Source organism: Scyliorhinus torazame, chromosome 16 (genome assembly GCF_047496885.1).
Source record: "Scyliorhinus torazame isolate Kashiwa2021f chromosome 16, sScyTor2.1, whole genome shotgun sequence".
Taxonomy (NCBI): domain Eukaryota; kingdom Metazoa; phylum Chordata; class Chondrichthyes; order Carcharhiniformes; family Scyliorhinidae; genus Scyliorhinus; species Scyliorhinus torazame.
The window spans coordinates 153,482,073-153,495,025 of NC_092722.1; the positions used below are offsets into that span (position 1 = coordinate 153,482,073).

The window sequence follows — 12,953 nt, forward strand, 5'->3', positions numbered from 1 at the left end:
AGGGTCGTCGCCAGAGCTACGTCAGACGTGTTGCTCTCGACCTGGAAGGGGAAGGACTCGTCGATGGCGTGCATCATGGCCTTTGCAATGTCTGCATTGATGCGGCTGAAGGCCTGGCGGGCCTCTATCGACAGGGGAAAAACTGTGGATTGGATCAGGGGATGGGCCTTGTCCGCAAAGAGAAAAGCCCTAGGCAGCACTTTAGGGCCTTGGAGCAGTGAGGGAGGGGGAACTCCATAAGGGGGCGCATGCGTTCAGGGTCGGGGCATATAACTCCATTTCGCACTACATAGCCGAGGATGGCTAGGCGGTCGGTGCTAAACACGCATTTATCCTTGTTATATGTAAGGTTAAGGATCTTTGCGGTCTGGAGGAATTTTCGGAGGTTGGTGTCGTGGTCCTGCTGGTCGTGGCCGTCGATGGTGACATTATCGAGATACGGGAATGTTGCCTGTAAACCGTACCGGTCAACCATTCGGTCCATCTCGCGCTGGAAGACTGAGACCACGTTAGTGACACTGAAGGCAACCCTTAAGAAGTGATGGAGCCGCCCATCTGCCTCGAAGGCAGTGTACTTGTGGCCACTAGTGCGGATAGGGAGCTGGTGGTAGGCGGCCTTAAGATCCACCTGGAGAAGACCTTGTAATGTGCGATCCTGTTTACCAGGTCGGATATGCGGGGGAGAGAGTACGCGTCCAGCTGCTTAAACCTGTTGATGGTCTGACTGTCGTCGATGACCGTCCTATGCTTCTCCCCGGTCTTTACCACCACTACTTGACTTTGGTGACCCTGGACCAGTCCTGGCCTCGAACACTCTCAACTGCCACAACAACGGTACTAATCAACGGGCACAAGACGTCCTGCTTAATTGACTCTGGGATTACTACTCTCCAGGGACTGTTGCTAGCTTCAATGACTCCTTCCCTCAGTAGCCGTTTGACCTCTGGCCTAATAAAGATCCGATCCTGGGCACTGTACCGTCTGCTCCTGGTGGCGACGGGTTTGCAATCCGGGGTGACTTTCGCAAACAGGGAAGGCGGATCGACCTTGAGGGTCGTGACGCTGCAGACAGTGAGAGGGGGTATAGGGCCGCCGAATTTGAAAGTTAGACTTTGGAGGTTGCACTGGCAGTCTAACCCTAGGAGTGTGGCCGTGCAGATGTGGGGAAGGACGTAGAGCCGGTAATTTTTAAACTCCCTTCCCTGGACCGTGAGGTTTGCTACACAATTCCCCTTTATCTCTACTGAATGGGAACCGGAAGTCAGGGAGATTTTTTGATTAATGGGGTGGACGGGGGAGAGAACAGCGCCTTACTGTGTCGGGGTGTATGAAGCTCTCTGTGCTCCCAGAGTCGATTAAGCAGGACGTCTCGTGCCCGTTGATTAGTACCGTTGTTGTGGCAGTTGAGAGTGTTCGAGTCCAGGACTGGTCCAGGGTCACCGAGGCTAATCGCGGCAGCAGTTGAATGTTCTCTTCGGGCGGTGTGTGGTCAGCCGAGCTGGGGTCCTGGGAGTCGATCCAAGATGGCGGCGCCCATTGGTCGCACATGGCTGGGGGTGCACAAAATGGCGGCGCCCATCCTTCACCCGTGGTGTCCACGGGACAAGATGGCGGTTCGCATTCGCCACTGGAGACTGCAGCGACCGTCCAGGCCTGGCATACCACCACGAAGTGGCCCTTTTTACCGCATCCCTTGCAGGTGGATGCGTGGGCCAGACTGCGCTGCCGGGGGTGCTTGGCCTGCCGCAAATATAGCAGCAGGGGCTGCCGCAGGGTCGGGGACGTAAGTGTGGGCGTTTCGGGAGGCCACATCCAGCGAGCCGGCAAGGGCCCGTGGCTCCTTGAGGCCTAGGGTGTCTTTCTCCAGCAATCACTGGTGGATTTGGGAGGACAGCATACCTGCAACGAAAGCGACCCGGATCAAAAGTTCTGTGTTGTCGCTCGCCAAAACATGCGGGCAGCTGCAGTTTCACCCCAACACCAGGAGCGCACGGTGTAATTCTTCCAGCGATTCCCCAGGGATTTGTCGCATCATCGCTAGCAGATGTTGGGCGTAGACCTGGTTTACCGGGCGAATATAATGTCCTTTTAGCAGCTCCATTGCTGCATTGAAGTCTTCCACGTCCTCGATGAGGGTGTAAATTTCTGTGCTCACCCTTGAGTGCAGGACTTGCAATTTCTGTTCTCCCGTGGGTGTGTTTTCGGCCGTTCCGAGATATCCGTTGAAACACGCCAGCCTGTGCTTGAAGGTTGCTGCTGAGTTTGCCGCGTGGGGGCTGAGTTGCAGACACTCCGGCTTGATTCGGAGCTCCATCTTTTTAAATCTAGCTTATTAAATTGATACACGATCAATGACTACTAAAGCGAGGTTGTAGTCCAACTGAAGGCTTTAATAAGCTAGATGTTTTCCCCAGCAACTCGGGTACAGAAAGAAGGCTGCTGGGGCGGCACGGGCTGATATACCCCGCCTTGCAGGGCGGAGCTACCATACAGCTTGACCAATGGGAAACATACAATATCTGCCAATGGTGTACCAGCATTACTAGGTACCGTAATACCTCTACACACACTACCACAGCCTATGATCACTGGAAATCATCAGTCGGATAAATGGGCATTGTTGCTCTGGAAACAACGAGGAAAGCCTTTATTCATTGTCTATATGTGAATGATATTAATGGTTTCAGAAAGTGTCACTAGATTTAAAAAACATAAATCACCTGAAACCATTGAGCTGAAAACACTATTTGTGATACTTCTAAACTGTATCATTGCTCGAAACTATGATTTTTTTTCTTTGCAAGTTGCTGTTTGAAGTAACAATAAGATTGAGCTTTCCAACCCTATAGAAAGACAGGTTGAGCATTATTTATTTTAAATGCTTGGAGCCGAGAGTGTCTCAGATTTTGGAATTTTTCGGATTTTGGAATACCTTTCTAGGTATAGTTGTGAAACGTCGCATAGCTAGCGGATCTCCGGTGAACATCGTTATTTTTAAAAACTAGAAACATGATTTCGGCGTCCGAAATAAAGTGCAATTTCAGAGCTTTCGAATTTCGAATAAGGGATGCTCAATCTGTAGAAACATGCATCAGTGGCTCACTTGGTAACTGCACTGCGCTAGCTACACGAATCTGGAAGTGCTGGTTGTAACCCCTTTTTTGCACTAAGTTACTGATATCAGCTTGTTGGAGGGCCCTAGGAGAACTAATAATGACCCCAGTACACCAGGGGTAAAAGAAGGTAAAGTTATTGGGATTCCTATTCCTTATTTATATCAAATGACCCTCTTCCAAAGTTTGGGAGACAGGATCAAGTGCAGCTGTAATCCAACCCCCACCCCCATAGCCAATTGTTTACATTTATACATGGCCATTAGTTAGTTGGGCAAAGTACAAACAAAGCTCCTGGTGCCTGTGGAACTGCCCCTGAGAAAGTCAATCCGTGGATATGGGCAAGTGCGACATTTTCTTTATTTCATGACACTCCACAAAGATCAGTTCTACTGATTGAATTAAGTGAGTCTGATCGTTCTGAAGGATCTACAGAAAAGCTCCATTTGTAACAGCTATCATTCACACACTCAGCGTTAACAATTGTGGTCCTTCCTTATGCTCCTGGCGTTTTTTTGCAGTCAATATTACCTATTCTGTCCTCTATTGCCGTTCCTCTCCGTGGTCCACGTCATGGTCCTCTTGGTTCGATGTCTCCCTTTCTCAATGCATATGCTAGCTTCTCATCCCATCATTACAAATCTGGCCGTTTCACCACCTTCCTGTAAGTGGCAGTCTTCAGTTCCCCTGGCTATACAGCATGATCTCCTAACCTCTCTGCCTTTAAAAGTTTCCTCGACATTTTGAATGCTTTTGGTCACCTCTCCTAAGTAGTGTAAAAACAATGCACACAGAATAGTAAGATATGAAGAACTCAAATGAAAGGGGGCATTTTTAGCATTCTCATTATGGCTGGCAGTCGTGGTCACTCCTAAAGCGTAGTTGAGGACAGAAATCAAAACTGGGGCCAATTCCCTGTTCTGTATAGTTCAGCAGCACCTCTTTGTGGCGAATTACCATCGCCATCGGGTCAGCATTCTACAGAGCCCCCCCACCCCCCGCTTTTTAAATTATCAAACGTGACGTTTTATTCTATTGCTTTCAAAATATGTTTCTGAGCGAAGAATACATGCTGGGGTTGGGCTTCATAACTGTCACGTCTTGGGCAGCACGGTAGCACAAGTGATTAGCACTGTGGCTTCACAGCGCCAGGGTCCCAGGTTCGATTCCCTGCTGGGTCACTGTCTGTGCGGAGTTTGCACGTTCTCCCCGTGTCCGCGTGGGTTTCCTCCGGGTGCTCCGGTTTCCTCCCACAGTCCAAAGACGTGCAGGTTAGGTGGATTGGCCATGCTAAATTACCCGTAGTGTCCATAAGGGTTGGGAGGGGTTATTGGGTTGCGGGGATAAGGTGGAAGTGAGGGATTAATGTGGGTCGGTGCAGACTCGATGGGCCGAATGGCCTCCTTCTGCACTGTATGTTCTATGTAAATCTATACTCTAATATAAAAGAAATCCACACTGCAACGTAAACATGTAGCTGCCGAGTCCCTCATGCAGCTAAATGCCCCCTTTTTAAAAGCCAATTCTCCTGATTGTAGCACAGGGAAATTGCTCACACTTGGGTCACTGCGCCACCTAGCATGATCATCGCGACAGCACCAAATATTCAGTCTGAGTCAAAGTCTTGGGGGGAGGGTTTTTATCAGAAAAGGAATCATTTTTATAAAGCTGACATTTCATGTATTTCTAAAAAAAACGGTCGTACTTTGCACATGGTTGGTCAGGGAGACAACATCTTTTCCCTCCCCTTAAAAGAAAAACAACAGAGTCCCAACAACACAGACTGTCCAGGAAGTGACAAGGCTACTTCCCTTTGCAATTTCAGCTGATTAGTTGTAGTGAGTGGACGGCTCCACATCAGGAGGAAGAGAGAGGGGGGGGCGGCGGAGTTCAGAGAGGAGCGGAGGAGAGGTCGGAGCCAAGGGAAGACTGCGGATTGCGTGGCGGCAGAGTGCAAGAGAGAGGCTTATCCCAGGTATTTGCCATTAGAGCGGACGAGGGGGGATGCAAGGGAAGGGGGGCTGGGGTGGGTAGTTCCTCCCCCCTCTGGCTCGCCGAGTGGAGCGTGCGGCTGCATATTGTTACAATGTGGAGCGTCCAGCTCCTGATCCTGAGTTAGTGACAGCGCCCAGGCAGCCCAGGGCAGCCAGGAGCAGTGTGAATTAGCAGCTGAAACCTCCCTGCTGGAGCCAACATGTCTTTAACATCGCACCACCACGGCGAATTGTGAGAGAGAGAAAAAAATGCACACTCAAAGGAGCTGAAATCTTAATTTGAAGAAATAACGTTGGAGTAAAATATATTTCTTATATATAATATATATATATAAATATAAACAGATCCAGCACGTCGCATCCTCTTCACCCTGAAGGATGGGTGATCCTGTGGGTATTATTTTCATGTGACTGTACAATAGTTTCATATCCAGCCCGTGTCAAAAGTAATATTTAAATAAATATATCTGAGAACGAGCAAAGGGCTCACCTATATTTTATAAAGCCGCGAACCTATTGTTCCATAGTTTTCGATTTATGTTTCTCCGCAATCTTGCCGCGGAGTTTGAGGGAGGGAGGGGAAGTCTGTTTATCTGCTGGGATTTATTTTGAGTGGGAGTCTCGGATTTGGTTGGAGTGCCTGCTTTTGGGGACTGCTCGATTCCTTTGTAGCCCGTTCAGTGGTTTTTTTTGCCAGCGCGATGCTAACGGTTGCACATGGCGAGGGCTCGATCGATCCACAGGTCTGCCCTTTAACAGTGTCGCCAAAGGAAAGGCGTACCCCCAACACTCCCCCCCCCCCCCCCCCCAACCTCCCCGGCTGGACGTCAAATTGTTTGGGAACCGGCCCGTCAGTTATCCCGGGGACCTTTCCTCCCGCTGTTAGTCTCTCGCTGTCACGTTTGCACAGTCAAGATTGTGTTCAAGGGAAACTCCTTAAAGTTTGATTTTGTTTGCTGGGGTGAGGGGGAGGTGAAACCAGGTTTGCAGTCACGGTGATGGAAGCAAGAATAGCGTCTACCAAGCAGTTGTATAGATCATTCTTGTGCCATCTTCCATTCATACCCTATCTGGGTGGACACCGATCAGCATTACTTTGCTCTATAGAAAGAATACGCTCGCAGTTTAAAGTAATTATAACTACGCAGTCAATTTTATGCATCTTTGCTTTGCATAGGTAGCTTTTACAAGCGTATAAAATGTAGACTTTGCCATATTTGCTGATGTTCTGAAATTTATTTTGAAGAGTTGATTGGGTTACTTGATGTCATGAGACAAAGTACAAATTATGCTGCTTTTAAACTGTGTTGACAAATGAAAGCATGACTTGGTGCCAAGATCAGATACTGTAATATATTCCTCCCTGTACAGGCTAGTATCACAATACGCAACTGTTTCTAGTTGGGAGGATGGAATGTGTAACGTATTTTGAGGTTTGAGATTGGTGTCACATAGAGAGGCTCTGTACAGTAAGTACATTTGGACGCCTTTGTGAAGGCAGCTGGCAGCAGTATGTGTGTGTGCAGAGTGGAGACTTTGTAACGCATTGTTTCTAATATGAGATGTACTCTATTGTTGTCACTCACCACTCACAGTTCATTTGTTAAAGTTCTACTTTCTCCTCTAGATTCTCCATATTTTTCAATGTCTGACATGTTCCAATGAAAAGCATTATGTCATGGCCTGTTAGCTTAGCACTTTTTTCCCATTAGGATTTGCAGAAAAATGAAAAATATGAAAAATGTCTATAGAGCTAGCAGATATAATTGGGTATTGTTATTCCCAGAGATGATCCACGCTGAAAGTACTCTTTAAAAAGTCTAACTTTTTGTAAGTTTAAGGAGAGGGCTGGGGGATATATAATTCAACAATTAGATCTTGAAATTCATTATCCAATGATGATGAAACTTTTACCTGTAAGTGCTTCACTCTATAACAATATTCCCATTTGGATATATCTGACTTGTGTGTATATATACAGCACAGTTTGTCTCTTCTTCATGTCCCAAGCTCTATAGCCAATGGATTACTTTCAAAGTAGATGGATCACTGTTTTATGGGCAAACATTTTTGGCAGCATTGGTTGAGGGAGGAATGTTGGCCAGGAGATGAGGTGAACTGCCTTCTTTGATTGGAAAAAAATGTTGCTTAACATCTCATATCACCAGCAACATTGCAGCCTTCCTTCCGTACTATACTGATGCATAAACCTAGATTATGGGCTCAAATATTTGAATGGGGCCTGAACCCAGAACATCTGAGTCAGGAGCAAGAGTGCTATCGACTGAGTAAGCTGATACATTACTTTGTCGTGTAGCATCAAACCTCAGCTAATTTCTAACAGCAAGAACCTTCATTTATATCCATCCAAACTTGGCTCTCTCTGTGTTCACTGAAATTCTGTGCACCACTGTCATTCCTCCGTCTGTCCAGTTTCTGATGTTGTCCAACCTGATTTATTCCTTCCTGGTGTTTCATCTTAGATTGCTCCCAGTGCCAATCGCTCACACTGACATTTCTAGTGGTTGTACTTACTCAATTTCTGCTTCCTTCCCTTCAGCTAAAAGTCCGTGAGATGCTGGAACTCCGATTTTTGTTTTCTGCAGTCAACTTCATTTATATAGCACCGTTTAAATTTAGTAAAACATTCCAAGATTCTTCAAGAAATATTTTTTAAGAATAACTTGCATTGGTATAGTGCCTTTCATGACCTCTGATTGTGCCAACCTACTTCACAGATGGTGAAACATTTTTGAAGTTTAGCCACAATTACCAATTGCACATAGGGAAGTGCCCTGACCATCAATGAGATAAGTGACTAGATAATCTGTTTTTTTAGTGATGTTGTTTAAGGGATGGATATTGGTCAGGACACAGAGAAAACTAACCTATTTGTCTTTGAACAGTCAGAAGTCTTACAACACCAGGTTAAAGTCCAACAGGTTTGTTTTGAATCATTAGCTTTCGGAGCATTGCTCCTTCCTCCGGTGAATGAAAAGGTGGGTTCCAGAAACATATATATAGACAAAGTCAAAGATGCAATATGATACTTTGAATGCGAGTCTTTGCAGGTAATTAAGTTTTACAGGTCCAGACGGAGCTACTGGAGAGCGTGACAATCACAGGTTAAAGAGGTGTGAATTGTCTCAAGCCAGGACAGTATGTAGGATTTTGCAAGCCCAGGCCAAATGGTGGGGGGTGAATGTAATGCGAATGAATCCAAGGTCCCGGTTGAGGCCATACTCATGTGTGCAGAACTTGGCTATAAGTTTCTGCTCGGCAATTCTGCGTTATCGCGCATCCTGAAGGCCGCCTTGGAGAACACTTACCCGAAGATCAGAGGCTGAATTCCCTTGACTGCTGAAGTGTTCCCCGACTGGAAGGGAACGTTCCTGCCTGGCGATTGTCGTGCGATGTCTGTTCATCCGTTGTTGCAGCATCTGCATGGTCTCGCCAATGTACCACCAATTAACCTGGTGATGTAAGACTTCTTACTGTGCTCGCCCCAGTCCAACACTGGCACCTCCACATCTTTGAATAGTGGCAAGGAATCTTTTCTGCCTACCTGAGAAAGCAGAGAGCACCTCGGTTTAGCATCTCATCTGAAGAAGGTGGCATGGTGGCACAGTGGTTAGCACTGCTACCTCACAGAACCAGGGACCTGGGTTCAATTCCAGCCTCGGGTCACTGTCTGTGTGAAGTTTGCACATTTCTCCCCGTGTCTGCGTGGGTTTCCTCTGGGTGCTCCGGTTTCCTCCCACTGTCCAAAGATGCGCAGGTTAAGTGGATTGGCAATGCTAAATTGTCCCTTAATGTCCAGGGATGTGCAGGTTAAGATATGGGATTACGGGGATAAGGCGGGGCAGATACTCTTAAATGGGCAGAGTGCTCATTCGAAGACTCGATTGGCCTCCTTCTGCACTGTAGGGATTCTAAGGCACCTCCATCAATGCAGAAGAATAGAATAGAATCCCTACAGTGCAGAAAGAGGCCAGTCAGCCTCTCGAGTCTGCACCAATTCTTTGAAAGAGCACCCTGATCAGGCTCCTGCACTATATCTGCAACCCCATAACCCACTTAACCTGCACATCCCTGGACACTTAGGGGCAATTTAGCATGGCCCGTCCACCTAACCTGCACATCTTTGCTCTGTGAGGGGAATCTGGAGCACCCGAGGAAACCCAAGGAGACACGGGGAGAATGTGCAAACTCCACCCAGACATTCACCCCAGGCTGAAATTGAGCACAGATCCCTGGCGCTGTGAGGCAGCAGAGCTAATCACTTTGCCACTATGCCGCCCCTGTGCAGGTCTTTGTCCTCCCAGTTCAGCCTGCATTTTTTGGAACAATAAGTAGTAATAACTCAAAGTGAATTATAACTATTGTGTAATGGAACCAGTAGCTGAGTCTACTTTTAGCTAGTAGTGTGATTGTGCTAGTTTAGGTTACACATAGAAGAATGGGGTTGTCTTGGGTGATGAACAAAATTAAATGAGAGAGAGCATTGTCTGAATTGCTTTTATTTCATAATGCATCAGTTGACAATGTTCATAAGTCACTTTTTTTCTACAAAAGTAATGCATATTTGCATAACTTTTACATATCTCAAGGGAATTCCCGAATATTAAAGTGTAGCTCCCCCACTTGCTGGAGAATTGTGGAAATCTGTTGAAAGTTGTCTTGAAAGATGCAAATATTTTTGAATTACTAACTTTAAAACAACTTCTTGCTCAACAATACTATAAAAGTAAAGGGCAGCCATTTTGATTAGATCACCTGGAGGGAACTCAGAAATAAAATGTGCAGCTGTTGGCAATGGGACTGTGTGTGTTCTTTTGGTTGCTGAAAGGAATTTAGTCATGCTTTTCACACCTTATTTAGTATGTCATTGACAATGACTATGTCAAGTCTTCGATAAATTGGTAATGAAGCCAACTGGCACCTGTTTTGTCAGAGGTGATATTTGCCACTCTCAAGTGGGCAGTAGACCATGGTGCGATCGAATGGCCATGCTGCACTCGAAGCAGCTCGCCCCAGCGCAGTGTGGCCGATAGAAGCTAGGAGACCCTGCTCTCGGGAACTACCTGACTCACGACACATTGTGGAATCTAATGCGATCTCGCAAGATGTTGTAATGTAAATCTCATCCATTGTGGGTGGGACCACTTTTGGGCAGATCTGCGAGACATCAAGATCTATCCCCTTCACATCGGGTGAGCGCTGTTCAATACTGGTCTCCACAAATGGCGACCAGATGGAACTGCACATGAGGGGGTCTCCCAGGGGATCGGAGGCCCCCAGGTGCATGCCTGGCACTCCCAAGGTGCCCAGGTGATGCCGGTAGGTGCATTACCAGGGTGCCAGGTTGGCACTGCCAAGGTGCATTGGGGTTTGGGGGAGGATGGGGATCACGTCAGGGGCTCCAGAGATCAGGACACCATTTAAAAATGATACTCGGATCTCTCGCTACACTGAGCAGAGCTCCTTGGTGCACAAATTGGGTTATGTGCGGCCTTAGCCGCGCATTCCCCACCGAGGCCCCCTATCTAACCCAGGTGCCATTTTGTAGCATTGTTTTCTCCGGCGCTGCGAGTGTTAGGAAGCATGCGGTTAAAGGCGCTCACTCTGGGGCTTTGTTCCCATTTAGTTAAAGCCCGCCCCATAGCTGTCACAAAAGGAAAAGACCAGCATCTGCTATACAAGCACCTATCTTTGATCAAGGTTGCCAAAGAGTTGGCAAGTGCCATTTGCTTATGAATTGCTCCTTTGTAGGACCGACACAGACATGATGGGCTGAATGGCTGCCTGATGTGCTGTTACCATTCTGTGATGTAGGCCATTTCTTTTGTTGGTCTATTAATTACTATCTCAGTCATTGGTAAAGATTTTAGTCTTGGTTTAAAAAAAAAAGCAGCAAATCCAAAAACAAATCCTGAATTGTGATCTTTAGAATGCATAGGTAGTAATATCTTTAAACACTGCATACGTATCACATGCAATGACGACCTGGTACTGGTAAAACTGCTTTGCAATATAAACAATAACATTTCCTCATCCTGATGGCTACAAACCAGAAAGGTTCCAGATGCATTTCCTAGTTTGTGCTGAGGCCCTTGATTCCAGTTGGGAGCCATTAGGGCTCATTATTTGTTTACAGTTTCCCTGGGATGGAAGAAAAAATGATTGGAATGTCTGCTCCTGAATGTTGGAGTGTAACCCCTACCTGTGGTTCTGTATCAGCAAGCAGGAGGAGAGGGAAAACAAAAGGGAGTCATTTCTACTCCGGTGGTTCTGGCTTTCCAGATAAGCTTGCTAATTTTTAAAGTGGCGCTCTGGTCTAAGTTCAGAAGCGTCGAACAAAGGCTACTATTCCCAATTGTTTTTTTTTCTAAGTGTTTGAAGTCCTATGCAAATAGGCAGTAAGGTTTCATTTCAATAGGCACTGTTGCCATATACAATTGTTGGCTAACCTTTCTTCGGGATGGGGGATGTCGGGGAGAGGAGCTCTGCACATTGTACTCTCATTAACATTACACATCTGTGAAGTAATGTGTTTTGGCTTCGATATACATTGTTCGTCTGTAAACACTTTTTAATCATAATAGTTTCCATTTGTGAGTTTTCATGAACATTACAGTAGCAGTTGCTTTGAAAGTGATTTATTTGAAAACTGCATGTCTTGATTCTTTGCAAAATCTGGACTTTCTCTGTGAAAACAACCATATGGTGCAGGGTTGGAACATGCTTTGCCCACATCACACTTACTGCTCCTTTAGCATTTCTTATCTGTCAGTGATAAAGGGCGAGCTCGTGGCAGTTCCTGTGAACATTGTTTTATAATTTGGAATTTATTTCTGAATATTAATCGCAAATTTAAAGCATTAGTTGAACAGGTAATCAGACTGGATGACACAAATGTACATAGATTGGGTAGCCCCATACACACCTCTTTCCCTACACTGAGAACTGCTATTTTTCTAGCTGATTGAACGACATGCTGAGATTTCACATTTTAAGGCTTTTGCTGTAACAAGAAAACTAGAGAAACATTGACTAAACATTATTTGTGTAGATAACTTGAAGCTACCAAACAGAACGTTCCCTTTTTACTTTTAACACAGCCAAACTCCCACTTCACAATATACTTTATACTATTCCTGAGATAGACATTCAATCATCCTAGAACCAGTTCAAAGTGGTTGTTGGCTCCCAAGGATTTACTTATATTCTTTTCCTCCCCAAGTCTGGTATCCTTGAAACCCTGGGGGTTTTCCTTTCCAGTCCAGTGAATCTTACAGCCTCATTTTAAATCTTCATGAATTTGTTATTTTCAGTCTGAGCAAGAGCTATAGCGATATTTTGATTCCAACTCCTCGCTCTCGGATCCTGGCAGACTAACTTGACTGTAAGATTGTGATATTTTATGAAAGCCTGGCAACCTGATCAGTCAATGACTTACTAAGGACATCCCCCCCCCCCCCCCCCCCACCTAAAAGCCTATCTCCACTGGCAATGTGAATCATCTGGGGCTTGTATCCAGGTAGAAATACTGGTAACTATTAGTAACTGTTATTTAGAATAGAGTTGAAGTCTAAATTGTAAATTTACAGTTTACAGTATCACCATTTACAACCCGACATTTGAACACCTTCCTGGGACTTTGGAGACCAGCAGTCACTATAAGCACAGATGCTGCTGCAATTGTCTCCATGTATGAATATCTTCTACCTTTGTACCAGTAAAACAACGTAGACATCTCTTTAACACTCTGCATGTTCTCCCTGTGTCTGCCTGATTTCCTCTGGGTGCTCCGATTTCCTCCCACAAATCCTGAAAGACATGCTGT

General features: G+C 46.0%; 1 protein-coding gene across 6 annotated transcripts in view; it reads left to right on the plus strand.

Moving 5' to 3' along the window:
- Positions 1-4,971: 4,971 nt before the first annotated feature.
- Positions 4,972-12,953, plus strand: part of fam53b (family with sequence similarity 53 member B) — a 159,642-nt gene continuing 151,660 nt past the window's right edge. For 3 of the 6 annotated variants that reach the window (XM_072479260.1, XM_072479261.1, XM_072479257.1), the window contains exon 1: positions 5,229-5,501. The gene's annotated coding sequence lies outside the window, so the exon portion shown is untranslated. Of the gene's footprint in view, positions 5,089-5,228; positions 5,502-12,953 lie in introns of those variants that run through there. The other 3 variants (XM_072479256.1, XM_072479255.1, XM_072479258.1) reach the window with 3 other exon arrangements.